We start from the raw sequence: 15,652 nt of genomic DNA on the forward strand, positions 1-15,652 counted from the left end.
CAGTGTGTTGCTGAACAGGGTCATCTGAAAGTGCACCATGGAGAACACACAATTGCGAGTGATTTGTCTTTACGAATTCAAACTGGGACATTCTGCTCAGCAAGCCGCCAAAAACACTAACAGTGCATTTGGGCCAGGAATGGTAAATGAACGAACCATTCGCCGCTGGTTTGTCAAATTTTGTTCCGGTGACACAGCATTGCAAAATGAACCCAGTGGCCATCGACCAACATCATGTTCGGATGAGCTCAGGAACGTCGTGGTAGCGGACCCTCGGAAAAGTGTTCGTGCCATTGCAGACGAGTTAGGCATACACCATACCACTGTCGTTCGGCGGCTCCGTGCGATCGGTAAAGTGAAAAAGTTGGACTCATGGGTACCACGTGATTTGACAGCGGTCAACAAGACTCGCCGTCTGGAGGTGTGCAGTTCTCTGAGTGTAAGGAATAACCGGGATGGTTTCCTGCATCAGATTGTCACTTCAGATGAAAAATGGATCTGCTATGACAATCGTAAATGATCAGGACAAGGGTTGGATCGTGATCAACGTCCAGGGCGGTTTCCGAAACCACCTCTCCACCCACGGAAGGAGTTATTGCTGGTATGGTGGTCTATGGTGGGTGTGATCTATCATGTCTTTCTCAGGCGAGGTGAAACATCAATGCAGATCGTTACAGTGCTGAACTCCATGAAATGCACCACAAACCTCTCCGCAAGAATCCAGCAATGGTCCACAGACCTCGTGTTGCACGACAATGCTCGTCCACATGTCGCGCAAAGGACGGTGCAGGCTCTCCATGAGTTGCAATATGAAACCCTTTCTCATTCAGCATATTCTCCCGTCCTCTCTTCCACTGACTACCATCTCTTCCGGCATTTCGATCACTTCCTGACGGGGAAGACCTTCGCTGGTGATCGGGCGGTGCAACATGCCGTTGAGGAGACCTTTGCGTCGCAGACTCCATACTTCTTTCGCCATGGAATCCAATTGTTGGCTGAGCGATGACAAAAGTGTGTGGCTGCAGATGGCGACTATTTTGATTAACCAGGTATTGTAGTTTTGATTTTTTTGGACTTTTACAATGACGCACCTGGGCCGGACATTTCATTCGCACCAACCCAATATAAAATTTTGTGGGAGCAGGGGCCTCATATTGGGATGCAAAGAGTGTTAACAACTCCGATGGTAACACGATTAAGCCTTGTTCCCATGTTTAAAAATCTCCTAAACATGCTGACCAAGGCAGTCTTTACGTAAAGGAACACTTCACACGTAACGTTTCGACCCTGTATCAGTTGTTTTTTAGGAATAAGGAATCGTTTTAGTTCTTAGTCTGAAGAAGGCTGCCTTGGCCAGCATCTTTAGAGTTTTTCTAACAACTCCGAGTACAGAGAATTGGAGACACCGGTTGCTAGGGCATCCTCAGGCTCCCGGCTGGAGAAATTTAAATACTTAATTTTTGGGAGGGGGCCCGCTTACCATCCTTGCATTTAAATTCTTACAATTGCAATCACAAGTAGGAAAGAACAATTGCAAGGCAGGAATTGCGGAAATAATATGTAAATTTGTTTTGCTTGCACATTATTATGGACTGGCAAAAAAAGATTTGTTTCATAAGTAACTGAAAATAGCAGTAATTTTCATTTCTAGTTGCTCCAGAACCACACAAGTGTTCCGTAAAATTCTAATGGCGTACAGTTATTCGTAGTGAGGATAACAAATGTTGGCGATAAAATATACCAGTTGCGCCGAAATACATTGTATCTGGTTTGAATTATCAGTGGTGAGGTTAGGAGCCACGAGTTCAAATCCAAGATAAAGCGTTAAGTGTGCATTCTTTGTCATCAAATGCTGGTTTATACTGTTAGCTAGGACCAGAGTTATAAAAACGTCGGTGTACCTACCGTTTGGATTTTTTTAGCAACTTGAAAAGCAATATTTTCCACCCTAAAAGGAGATGGCGCGAGGTGTGGGTATTTTAGAAGCGTGTTTATCAGCCATATCTGTTTTCGCTTTAAATTGTTTTAAAAAATGTTGATACTCAATAAACGTGTGCCGGACCCTGTGGCTGAGTGGTTAGCACATCGCGCTGCGACGCCAGGGGTCTCGGGTTCGAATCCCGCACGGGCATGGTTGTTTGTGAATGTCCATTCATCAATTTCATCATTTCATGACTCATCCCCATCTTCGCAAATTAGCCAAGAGGCACAAAACGCGAAGTAAAATAAAATAAATCAACCAATCAATCAATAAACGTGCTTGCTATCTGTTAACACGAATTTCTTATATTTTGCATCCTACGCAAGCAATATAACCTGACAAGTTTATACTTGCTCCACTATGTTGCACCACACCGTGAAACAGCACTATTGGGCGGGTCTTTTATCCGCTGTGACGTTTGAAATTACACATGCAGAATCTGAAATTATCAAAGTAAATAGCTCATTAACGAGACTTCTACGACATTGGTACAAGGATAGAGGGAAATTTCTGCTTCGGAAAGAAAGCTAGCTACACTATGCAAACGTTTACCGAGTGAAATGTGCAGCCTGCCTTGTTTCCTCAAGTGGTTGTTGGGTTTTCAGGTGAGTCATTTGTTAAGTCATCGACCTCCCGCAATATGAGCTCGAAATTGTTTCGTGGTTTTGTGGATGGCAACCGTGAGGACGACGAATGTGTTAAAATGTATCATTATAACAGCGGATATTCTAGCTTCTCACCTTCGAGTTTTTATTATAATCTCGCACCCAAGGACGACGACTTGCAGGCGGTATTTCGATGGCGAAGGTCAGCTCGACTCGTAACTGTGAAAGCTTCCAAATGCACCTGTTTTTATGCTGAACACTCCGTGGGTGCATCTGTGTTGAAGTTTTCGTTACTTTCAAAGTTATATTGTTAAGCTTGTTTTCGAGTGAAGATGGTCGCTTCCGGATTATCCGGTTACCCTTCCTTTATTTTTTCGGATTAATCGGGTTACCAGTAGCTTTGCAAACGAGTAAACTAAAATCCGGATATCCATTGTCCACATTTCTTGAGTCATCAATAGTGCAGGCCCGTAGCTAGAGGTGGGGCAAGGGGGCAACTGCCCCCCTGAGAGCCTGCTTTGCCCCCCACCTGTGAAAAATACAGAACACATTCCTACCTGGAATTCTCACTAATCTTTACAATTATATCATGTGTTACTCTAGCAACATAACAAAAACACTTATTGATTTTGTGATTTATTAGGGTGCATGGGATTCCGTATAATGTCGTATTAGGATTGGGAGGAAAAAAATTCCCTTCCAGATACAGACTTCGGGAAATGATTTTGCAATTTTCAGTATCTAGAACAGTTGTGACATTTTGAGTAGTATTTATATTAAAGGTGCCTAACGTGTTTGGATGTTTTGCTTGGATGTGTTGCTATGAAGTTTGAACTGCTTAAATTTTTGTTTCCCCAGTCTACCTTTTGGTAATAGTGATTCAGGTGGTAGAGAGAGGGAGTGGATATTTGATTTTTGTTACTTAGCGTTGTTTTTCTGCCACTTCTAGCTAATCGCAACAATGAGTGATGATGTGAAATTGATGAAGAGACACTCGTAAACAGTGTCGCAACCACAGGGGGGCAAGGGGCATTGTCCCCCTCCCTCCGACATTTGACGTAAGTGCTTTATAGGGGAATCAAACATTGAAGTAAAAAAAACAAGACTAGGATAATATAAGAATAGCAGGGCATTTGGATACTCATGATGGAATTAGTTTTTACGTGTCCTTGCATTTTTCTTCCAGACGGCCAAGGGCACTTGCAAGGGGCACAGAGGGACAATTACGCCACCCTCGATTTCAAATTTTATACAAATAAAAATACATTTCGTAAAATTTTCTTGCTCGCTTCGCTCGCAATGTCTACTATTCTTATAATCCAAGTTCAGAGCCATAGCTATGGGGCGGCGAGAGTCGGCCCTGGGACCAAAACGACCTATATGAAGAAAAAAATGTTAAAGAGAATGCCCTGCTTCCCCGTAAATTTATTGCACCCTATTATAACAATTTCTTTCTAAGAAACTTAACATATTAATGATGACACTGTAATCCAAGAAGTCATTGATCAGTCAAGGGATTCCTATTTCTTTGTCAGGTGTCAAAACATTTATTTCAACTATAATATAATACAATTCACACAATATTTTGCAAAATGGTTAACGTAACCAGTAGGCAAATTGTCTGTAGTGATGCAAGTCTCTCCCCTTTGAAGAAAATTGAGTCCGTGGGGGACTAAGGGACCATGTTTTAGCAAGTACAAAAAAAGTAATACAAATTTTTGCACAATTCGTCAAAGTGTATATAATATGTAACCATTATTATTTAATTAATTCGATTTTTTTGCATAACACAACACACTGGTGTTGTTGGATTCTCGTTAGATTCCTTTGTGCGTAAATATCTTGCATACTGGAAACTAGAGGTAATCATTATGAAGCATGATTTATAAAGGGCTCCCGCTTAATCAGTTCTGCAGAGAGGCCCAAAGCTGTTGGCAGTGACGGATTAAGGTGGGTGCTATTGATGCTGCAGCATTAGGCCCTTTCCTGAAATAGGCGTAGATGAAAACAGACGAGAATTTTCCGAAAGCTGAACAGTTCTCTTTTGCTATATTATTGGATTGATTTGGTGTCCACTTTATGCACAGTAAGGCTAATCGGGACTGGACCTACAGTTTAAAGTGGGATCCGAACGACTATGTCCCTCCACCAGGAATCGAACCTGGGACCCCTTGATTACAAGGCGACGTTTTTCTATACAGTCCCTATTACTATATTTATGTTAAACTTTATATTCTTTGGCAGTCTGGAAAGGTCATTATCGAAATATTGCTATTTGATGTTGCTCGAAGTTTTTTTTGTTCGTTGCAGTTTCAATATATCAACCCTTTTCTGTTACCTCTTTTGGGGGAAGGGACAAGTGCCTCTGTATACCCTGCTATATCTGCCAATGCGACACAACATATTAAAAATTTGCCCCCTCTAGGATTGACTTCGCCCCTCCCCCCCCCCCACACACACAAAGATTTCTTGGCTACGGGCCTGCAATAGTGGGTGCCGTACAGTTTACCACTGAAAGAAATATAGATATATACAAAGAGACTAAAATGCCTTAAGGTCAGTTTATGAAAGTCGAGTTGAGGCGTGACGTTTTGAATTTTTTACAACTTTTATAAGAAATTCGGGAACTAGTTTCCCTCTCTCCCATGCCCAACTTCGTAGAGAAGTTTCCGTCCATGTACCAAATCCTTGATTTGCTTTTCACCACTTAACTATCATATACAAGAAATGGCGTAGAATCAGTGTGCCAATTAACGGGGTGATGCCGGGGATCCCCCCACAAAAAATGTATTCCCGGAAAAATAAAATTATTTTTATCCCTGCCCGAGATTTTTTCAACCCTCTCAAAGGAAATGGAATTGAAACCATATAGTATACCATTTCTAAACTATGTAACAAACGCAATTGAAAATTATTCGTGTCCATTAATGGTCCAGTCATCAAAGATATCCCTGCCGAAAAGTATGCAGCCTTGTGGATTATAGGAGGACACCATTCTGCAGCTGACCAACCTCGCCGATCCAAGACACAGTGATCCTAGGTTTGAATCCTGACACCTTCCTTTTCTAATCGTCATTCATCTTCGTGGCCGATATTATACTTGAGAAGCAAAACAGATACATAGAGCAACAAATGCAAATGGAATGCTCGCAAGATGAAATTTGTTTTCAAGTGGTTTTCTCTTAACTCGATTGAATTATACTGAGGCCACCCTAAATCCTGGCGCGGGGAACGCCTGTATGGCAGTGGCCCGCTGTTGCCGCTTTTACCTACAAAGGAACTTCAGGTCAAGCAACCAGCTAGGCCTACCACTGCCTCCCTGTTGGGGCAGCGTTTCAAACTCTCCTCCCCGAAGTAGCCAGCAGGGAAACAGGATTTTGTCAGAATAACCCTTCAGCGCTGTGAATGGAGGCCGATTCTCATCGTGGCATACTCTAGAATAACAGACCAAGAGGCTCGGTTTCTATCAAACCATTTGCACTTGTGGTGACATTAGAGAGTTACGCAAGCTCAGTTGAAGCTTTTGCAAGCAGTGTTAGTCACGAAGTGCAGATAATACCATACTTTACATATGTGTTCAGGAAATTACAGTAGCATCAGGGGCCTCCCCGATAGCGTAGTGGTAGCGTCGTCGCCTTGTAACTTTAAGCAAGGGGTCCCGGGTTCGATTCGCGGTGGAGGCACATAGTGGTTCGGATCCCACTTTAAAAACTGTAGGCCCTGTCCCGATTAGCCTTACTGTGCATAAAGTGGACTTAAAACAACAAATCAATCCAATCCAAGTAGCATCAGGTGGTAATTGTTGGAAAATTAATTTCTCGGAACGAGAGTGATAATTTTATTAACTTCAATTGTATTTCGTGCGTATTTGTATTTGAACTACTCACACACAGGGTGGCTACTCGCCGGGAATTATGCGTGAATTCTGCTTGAATTTTTCTCCGTAGACGCGCAAAATTGCAACTTTCATTAATTCAAATCCTATTGAATTTATGCATATTTATAAATACCCTGATGCGAGTTTTTCACAGTTTAGTTTTTATTTTTATCGAAGAAGGAAAGGAAAGCTGCGTGGAAAATAAAGTAGAATTTTATCGATTACTTTGTTAGTGTCCTTTGTAGAGCAATCTGACAGATGGAAGATTATTAAAAGTTGTCTTGAAGATGATTAGGTAAATTTGAGTTTGAAATTCTTACACAACTAACAATTTTTCGCAGATTAGAATATATACCGTAACATTTGTGACTTGTGTGTTTTAAATATTACCGTTTGATTAAATTAATTTTCAATTTTTGGATACATTGGAATCACACAGACCCTTTATATTGTTACTATAATATTTGTGTGTGTGTGGGTGTTGAGAGGAGGTAATACCTAAGGTTGAAATTGAGAAAACATCTGCTTGTAGCCTTGAATTTTTTGAAAATTCATCTTAAAAACCGAGAATTTTACTTGAACTTTATCATGGTCCTAGAGTAGCCACCCTGACCCAGGAAACGAACCATACATTCTAGAGAAAATTAACTTCAGTATTGCTACCCCACATCGACATTCGATGTATGGCTTTAAAGCGTATATTCGCAATTGCATTTATCATCGTTGATATGTAGAATTTTACGTTTTCCTTGAAATTGGAAATAACTATTATCGATACAAAGTTTATCAAAAACGAAAAGATCGTACCACGTTTTTCGGAAATCTCGATCGCTGTAAGGCAGTATTCAAGTTATGTCAATATGTGATTGCATGAAGGATATTAATTTACAATTACTACACATCAGGTATTGTATTACGATAAGTTAAGAGCATATTTGTAATGTCACATGTTTGCAATGATATTAAGTATGGAATTTCGTAACTAGTTCATTTCAAGTGAACCCTAATGAAACGTGATATTTTAGACTTTGAGCCGTCATTTAAGTAGGCGCGATAATTAGACCACCCATTGTTTTGTTAATACGTTTTCCCAACAAGGAATGTTCTAAAGTTAATTTTACGTTTTGTTTTAATTGACATATTTCACGTGAATTTATCATGACGTTTTTCGCCAGGAAGTTAGCTGGTCCTGTTTTTGGCTAGTGGCCCTATCAATTGATTGGCATAGGCATATTTTCGTAGGTGAGCACGGCACAATACTTCATCTTTGGTGTAAGTTTGTAGCTGTGCTTATGTTATCTTGTGTATGTACGTTGCCTCTATAGCTTCTTACATCAGTTCTTACCAGCTTATTTTTTCCACCATGTAGTCAGTTCCATCTTTTCCTCCTATGCTAATTCTGTAACAAAGGAAAACCTTATCCTTCTGGACTTACTGTCTTCTTCTTCAACCTTCAAACATTTTCAGTGGCAATGGAAACAATCGACTTGCATTCCTGCGCATGTTTACAGCTTTTTGATCTGCCTCTATCATGGGCGTGCGTACATCTTCCTGAAAATTTCACCAACATAACAATGCAATTTTTTTGGCTGGTAGCTTTAAATAGATGAAATTTAGTGGTCTGCGAACCTTGACTCCTTTAATTGCTGTACTAAATAGAAGTACCACTTACTTTGGCAAGTTGAATGCCATATTTTGCTTTGCATGTGAATTTTCATTTAACTTGCTAATTTTGACTTGCTAGTGCCAAGTTTATCATCTTGCAATTTTTTTTTCAAATTTATCAAAACTATTGTCTTTCATTACATTCACGGTTCTTCCTGTAACAATTGCTGCTTCTCGGCCTCCCCGATGGCGTAGCGGCAACGTCATCGCCGTGTAATCCAGGGGTCCCGGGTTCGATACCCGGTGGAGACACATTGCACACTGGTTCGGATCCTGCTTTAAACTGTAGGTCCAGTCCCGATTAGCCTATCTGTGCATCAAGTGGACTTAAAACAACCATTCAATAATGCAATTGCTGCTTCCAAAGTAATATTTAAAAATATATATATGTCAATACATATCTGTGTTAAAATGATGAAGCCGATATCGATTTTAGGTACACGATACTGTAATGTTCTTAATCTCCCGCTGTCGAGGTTTTTGGGATGCGAATAGCGAAGAATATCTTGAGTTGCGCGACCGCAAGCCAAGTTTTGTTAGGACCTTGATGTCACCATACTTAATCTCCCTGGTGTTGTGTTTGTTTTCAACTTGTTTGCAGCATCCACTCGCCTGCAGCCGAAGCTGCTAAGTGGCGACCAGAAGATGGCTCTGGCGAAACACCGTTTTATGTAACCAGGTTCATGCACTTGGCAAGATTACGAAAAGAGCCACCGAGATTTCGGTTGGCGAAGTTGCTTTTTTGCTGACCGAGGAGGAAGGCTGCCAGAATTGCCTTAAAACACATCAGTATATGTCTCCCCCTACGCAGAACGTGGGAGTCGAATAACTGCACTTCGTCATGCAAAAGGGTTGGATGGAAGATACAGATTGTCAGCCCGATTCAGGTGCTTACCAAGCTCCTTAGGTGCAGCGTTGATTTGGTAATGTCTGCTCGAGGGATGCCGTTAGTTAGCGCGATGTCCTGTGCGAACTACGTATATCCGCGAGACCCTTATAGTTTGAAAGGTGAGAATATAGACAATTCCCAGTGCGTGTCAAATTCTACACTAAAACCAGCAGTTATTAGTATTGAGCAATTATTACCTATTGATATAAACAAACAGGGTTTCACCGTGAACCGCCTACAAAATTTTACTTCAAGGCAAACTACTTGTCTTGATAACTTTTTGCTGTTGATGCCTTTTTTCGGAGCTATAGCCTTTCGAAATGTGTATGCAACCGTGCACCACAGATTCATCGTTGCCATTCTCAATCATTTTTTCTGCCGTTTAACACAGTACAGCATTAGTTCTATGGGTTTCCTTTTTTCTAACACGTATGCTGGTTACAAATCGCATGTAATCACTATTTTTTCTTTCTATTCTTTTCTCCCTCGTTCGAATGCTACTGTTTGGACAATAAATTAGTGAATAGACAATTCAATAACATTATAGACTCGTGTGAGTTCCATTTAACAATGCATTGCAAAACAAAGCAACCTTATAATACTACAGTTTGTGAAAACCGGTCCCGAAGCAGTTGGTCTTATCAGTCGATGATCCAGGTAGAATTGCTGCCTGAAGATTCATGGAAAAACAATGAACTTGTTCCTGCCAGATTATATATATTTTCGAGTAATTTTAAAACTCCAAACCGTTATCCTGTTGCTGATGTTCAAAGTCTACTATACCGTGTTCCGGGAATCTCTGGGCGAGCTAACGAAAGAAGAAACTTGCCAGGCTCTCGTCTCGTCTGTCTATAGTCGGTCTCATCTCGAGTTGTAAATATCAGTCTCGTTCTCGAGTCTCCAAATAGGCCGACATCCATGGCAGAGTGGTTTACACAGCGCGCTACGATGCCAGGGGTCCTGGATTCAAATCCCTGCGTGGGCGTTCTTTCTGAGTGTCCCTTCATAAATTTCATCATATCATCACTCATCCATCCTAATCTTCTCGATTAGCCGAAAGTGGCAGAACTGCGAAGTAAAATAAACCAAATCAATCAACCGAAATACATCGTATGAGCAACATACGCATCGCGTCATCACAGAAATTTTCATAACTTATATCTGTAGAGGCCATTAACTTTTCTTGTTTGACGACTCGTTACGACGCCACGAACCCTCGAAGACGGGCAAGCTTCACAGTTGGCACTGGTGAATTAGCTTTGCAGTTACGATAAATAACGCGCCTTACAATCGATTATATTTGTGTGTGATCTCGTTATTTTGAATAAGTCTTTAACAGTAAAATATTTTTTGTTTAGTTAAAATTTTGAATACGTTATAGTTTTCCAAAATATCGAACAAGACAGAGATCCTCGGACACTACGTAAATATCGTTTCGAGTTTCAGATGCCTATCGTTCTCGTCTCCGATGGGCTCACGTCGTTCTTGCCTCAATTTCTGAAAGGGCATCTCGAAAGCAGCCCTACCCCCAGACTCCATCGAGTGCAGATTTGGGGAACTTCGTCGAAGTTGCAGACAAACTTAGATTGGATCGGACAAATATCAATTAGAGTGAAAACGTCATTGATTCGATCGAGTGAAACACTCCACGAGAACCGAAGGTCGTTTGTTCTTAGGTCCCACGGTGTAGCAGGCAGTACAAACGGCAATAAACAGTCGTCCAAGTAGGTGATTTCTTTCTCATTCAGCGAACCTCTGATGCGAAACGCACTGCGTACAGAGAAGAGGAAAGTAATACGTACGTCTTTGGAAACATAACTGCAATAGAATTGAAATTTTCTCTTGTGTAACATAATAGCTGATCCCGTGGGTTGGAAAGAACATTTTCAGCTGGAAACGAAACTGCATTTTCCGAGTAAACAGCATCGTAAAAGGGAGAGTTTGTTCGTCACACTTTTGTTTCCGTGCTTTCTGTCTCGGAGAAAGTTAGTGCGAGGAAGTGTTGTTACCACACGCGTGAGGAAATTTGTTTCTTGGTTTGTGTTTAAATGTTTCTTTTTTTTATAAACTAAAAATGGAAGTGTAATTCCCAACAGAAGCTTTTCTTCGCCTCGTTCGGAACATTGGATGGTGGCAACTTAATCCCTAGCAGTGTTACTAAGAGATATCGTCGTGCAGTGTGCCTGCCATTCGTAAGGTAATTGTGGATTTTCCTCCTTATTAGTTTAGTGTGAAATAGTGCAGGCGCGTCATCATGGCAAATTTGTGTGGTCGTAGTAGAGAGAGGGCTAAAAATACACTTTAAACTGCCGTTTAAAAGTTTATTTTTTCTCACTCTTTTCACTTTTTCTGTAATACGGCACAAGGAGTAGACCGGCCCTATGCGTGAAAAGAAGTTCAGAATTACACAGGAGGATCATTTTATTGAAACGATGGCCAGACTTTTTCTTCAACCAGATGCCAGTCATGCACTGTCTCGGCAGATTGTATGCTATTTCTCACTCTCTCTGTTATATTGCATCTTTTCTTTATTCTTTTTATAATTCTTACATTTAAGTTTTTCTTCTTAAAAATGGTGAGTATTGACAAAATGAGCAGGTGCAACATTTTATATTTAGACAGTCGATTAACATTCATTGCAGTGTGCAATTTGTATGGCTAATTTCCTTCTAAAATTTGACGTGAAGTGGGAATTGTTAATTTGGGTGGTTGAAGTGAGTGTTTGTTCGAGTCTCAGGGTTAGTTGGGGGTATTCCAGTAACTACTCATGAAGCATCAGTTTGTACAGATAGGCTAATCGAGACTGTACCTAAAGTTTAAAGTAGCATCGGAACCACTATGTTCCTTGCATCGAACCTGGGACCCCTTGATTACAAGGAGACGACGTTGCCACTACACCACCGGGAGGCACATTGAAGCATCGTGATATTACATAAATTATGTATATAATTTCGCCCTTTATCTGCCTAACTACTCATGAAGCATCAGTTTGAACAGATAGGCTAATCGAGACTGTATCTAAAGTTTAAAGTAGCATCAGAACCACTATGTTCCTTGCATCGAACCTGGGACCCCTTGATTACGTGGAGACGACGTTGCCACTACACCATCGGGAGGCACATTGAAGCATCGTGATATTACATAAATTATGTATATAATTTCGCCCTTTGTCTGCCTTCAAATACCCTATGTGCAACGTGGTGGCAACAGTTGGGTGAATGCTTCACGTATATTTTCCTAGGGCAAACCCCCCCTCCAATTCTCGCACGGGACTCCACGGCGTTTACAATAGAAGACACTATTCTCCCCGTGTTTTATCTATGATGCAACGAGAATTGTAATTTATCTTTTTATTGCTTACGTATTTTGATAAAAAAAATATAATGAGCTTTATTCTGACTATGTTCGGAAAATACAGAGGGTTTATCTGAAATTACGTCCAATTTATAAAATCAGTCAAGTTCCGAGCGTTCTCTTAAGTGTATGTACTCTACAATGCAAATTCGGCACTAACGTAATAAATTGCCGTGTTCAAACATGCAGAACTTTTTCCCTCACAATTGTAATGGTTGGTACTTTTCCTACATATCCTTGAGCGAAGAAAGGCCCTTCACCAAAAAGTATCATAATGCACACAAAGAACAAGTCGTGTGGAGGTGGAATTTGTCCTTGATGGATCGCTTAATTGCTAAAGCAATATGTTTTATAAAGAACTCCGTATTGTTTGCCAGCTGTTCTTCCTTTCTTTAGGCTGATAAATAAAAATGTTGTCGCCAGTACATTTGTGTGGCAGAGGTGACGGCGAACGTGAAACGCTTACGGAAATACGTCTTCCCCAGCCTTTGCAACTGGCTGGCCAAAGGGAAGGAAGCCGTTTGACGTGAGCACCTTTGAGTCTGTTGTCACAAATACCTTGACATGCTGCCAGGTGTAGGCAGTCTGTATTTAACCCTTATGCTTGTGGACCCCAAGGTTTATCTAAACAAGAACGAGATACTAAGCGAAGCCGATTCATTCAATTAATTCCTAAGATCAATTTTCATGTTATTCATTGTTTATTTTAAATAAATAGTTTTCATTTTGAATTATCAAAGAATAATTCTGAGTACAGTACCAGCCATTTTGAATAATGTGCTTTAAGATAACAATTTGAATGGATTAGAGCCACGCGCTGTGGATGCCATTTCGATTCCCCGGGCTGCCTGACCTAGGGCGGAAATTTTCCAACACTATCTCTACTCAGACAGCTCTGGGGTTCACCCAGCTTTAAGCTGGTATTTTCTGGAGTAAAGACGGTAATGACATGGTGTTGATCTTGTCACTTGCACTAATGGCTGAGATTTGGAATCTGCTCCATTATTTACCTTTACGCTACATAAAAGGTGTGCTTAAAATAATGCGAAGAGTAGGATTTCAAATGTCTAGGAGTGATTCAATCTACCACAGATTGTGCTTCACACTTTGGTGAATTGCGGCAATTTTGGTGGCATCTCTGTGATGGATGGTGTGTAGTGCATAAAAAATTCGAAATATGAAAATATCCATTTGATTGTAGAAAAACATTTCGTCAAATAACACGAAGTATGTTGACTTTGCACGTCCGATGATTTTATTCAATAAAGAGAGGAGTGCACAGAATTTTATAAATTATTTTCCATCGAAAATCTTTGCACGAGATCTAAAACATCAGAACCTAAACGTGTTTTATCTTTCACCTCCTCGGAAAACACTCTTGATTGTGTTTCAGATATTTGCTGTGCCTTCAGCGAATCCCATTGAAACAGATCTTCAAAGCAAAATGTTGGAAATTATGTATTTGTTCAAAAGTATGCAACGAAGCAATTTTATGGCATAAAGTTTCATTTACGGAAACCTATCACTCACACGCATTATTTTACGTTCTATTTTATATATACGTGAACTCGACGCTTGGCAGAGCCGGCCGTAATGAGTTGTTGCTGCAGAGGTACAGATTCAGTTCGTCCACTTTTAGATATAAGGCCAGGTTTCGCACCAACCTAGGGCAGGTTCCGTTTGAGATTGACATGCTGACGAAAGATGGTTCCTACATCTAATTTCTTGGCCTTCATTGTTACGATGAAACCGAATATACAGTATTAAAGCAACACTAAATACAATCAGAGATAGCTTCTGTCATAGAAGCTGAAATTTGATGCCGCAACTGGATGGAAAATGTTCATTAATACACGTTTGTGTATCAAAGTTCAATTCTTGACCTGGAACACAGTGGTAGAGGATATGCTTATGTGAATATTTCCTCTTTTTTGTACATTGTTTTCGAAGGGCTGGCTAATCAAGGTGTCTCGTTTTCGGTACCCGGTGGAGACACATGGCACAGTGGTTCGGATCCCACTTTAAACTGTAGATCCGATTCCGATTAGCCTTCTGTGCATAAAGTTGACTTGGAACAATTCGAAGGGCTGGCACGAACACCAATGAAGTTTTAACATATTTGGTTGGTTGTTGTCAGTTTTCTTGACTAACAAGCGAGTTCCGTCGCTGGAGAGTTCACGGATTTATGCCCTTTGGAGCATCGCCCTTTGTTTACTTTCGCACGCGCCTCATCTGCTGCTCTTGACCTTCGTGGCGGCAGGTTCTGCTAGTAAGTGAGTCCACTTCCGACGATGCTTAACCTCAGAGACGGCGACAAACGTTAGTTCCGCGAGAGCCTTTGGGTTCCGACTGCTGTGTATATTCGGCCGGCGTCTGCTAAAAATACTTCTCGATGCTAATCGACGTTCGCTTGGAATAGCCTTGCCCTGGCATCTTTCCGGATTGTTCAGACTTGCTTGTACGGGGACTCGTAAATTTTGCGGCTTAGAATTTCGTGCAACAAAGTTGACCATTTTGCTGGTTGGCGGGGTAATTATTGACACCTAATGGAAACACGCTCATTTCCTGCTTAACAAGTTAATTGCGAGTGGTTTTCCTTGCGCAGAGCTCTCTCTTCCACGCAGCACACTCTGGGAACTGCATTTGTGCAGCTAACGAGGCTCTGGTGACTAAACCAGCAACCAATATAATCCACTGGTTTTGAGTGTTGTGTCCGTATTTGTGCATGTCCCCAAAAAGCGACAGCGTCTGTCTGAGGCGTAATGATTTTAATGTTCAGATGTGTTCTCATCTCCGTAACATTTGTTATAGTGAAAACATTTGCCATTTTTAATTTGCTGACTCAAATTAGCTTTGTTGTCAGGTCCGGATCACAAATCCCCATCCCCTCTACATTTCCATGAAGAAGGTGTGGATTGTGGATACACTGTGTTATAAGTTAGACAAGCGCATCATTTTCCTACAGTTACGGTCAGTTCAAAATGCAGTATCAAAACATTCATATCACTCATTCTGTTTTCTTATATACTGATTTCCACTCAGTGCCATCAGCTTCACACCAAACACTTCTTGCAGAGATGTACGTATTTAATACTTTCTCGAGTCTAAACTCCAAACAGAGTTAAGGTTTCCCTGTCTCGTGTCTATTTGCAGCTGTGTTCGCAAAGTATTTGTCAGGAAAATCCTGATGTTTAATTTTCTAAGAAAGTCGAAAACATGGTGCTTGTATTTCGCTGGGGTAAAATTCTCACACCGGTAGCGCTAAGACCAACAGAGGATAC

General features: G+C 41.0%; 1 protein-coding gene across 4 annotated transcripts in view; it reads left to right on the forward strand.

The window, feature by feature from the left end:
- Positions 1 to 15,652, forward strand: part of mrj (DnaJ heat shock protein family (Hsp40) member B6 mrj) — an 87,692-nt gene that overhangs the window by 26,262 nt on the left and 45,778 nt on the right. The window contains exon 1 of one of the 4 annotated variants that reach the window (XM_083120233.1): positions 11,088 to 11,214. The exons of the other annotated variants lie outside the window; for them this stretch is intronic. The gene's annotated coding sequence lies outside the window, so the exon portion shown is untranslated. Of the gene's footprint in view, positions 1 to 11,087; positions 11,215 to 15,652 lie in introns of those variants that run through there. 4 annotated transcript variants of the gene reach the window in all.

This window comes from Lepisma saccharinum, chromosome 4 (genome assembly GCF_977018435.1).
Source record: "Lepisma saccharinum chromosome 4, izLepSacc3.1, whole genome shotgun sequence".
Taxonomy (NCBI): domain Eukaryota; kingdom Metazoa; phylum Arthropoda; class Insecta; order Zygentoma; family Lepismatidae; genus Lepisma; species Lepisma saccharinum.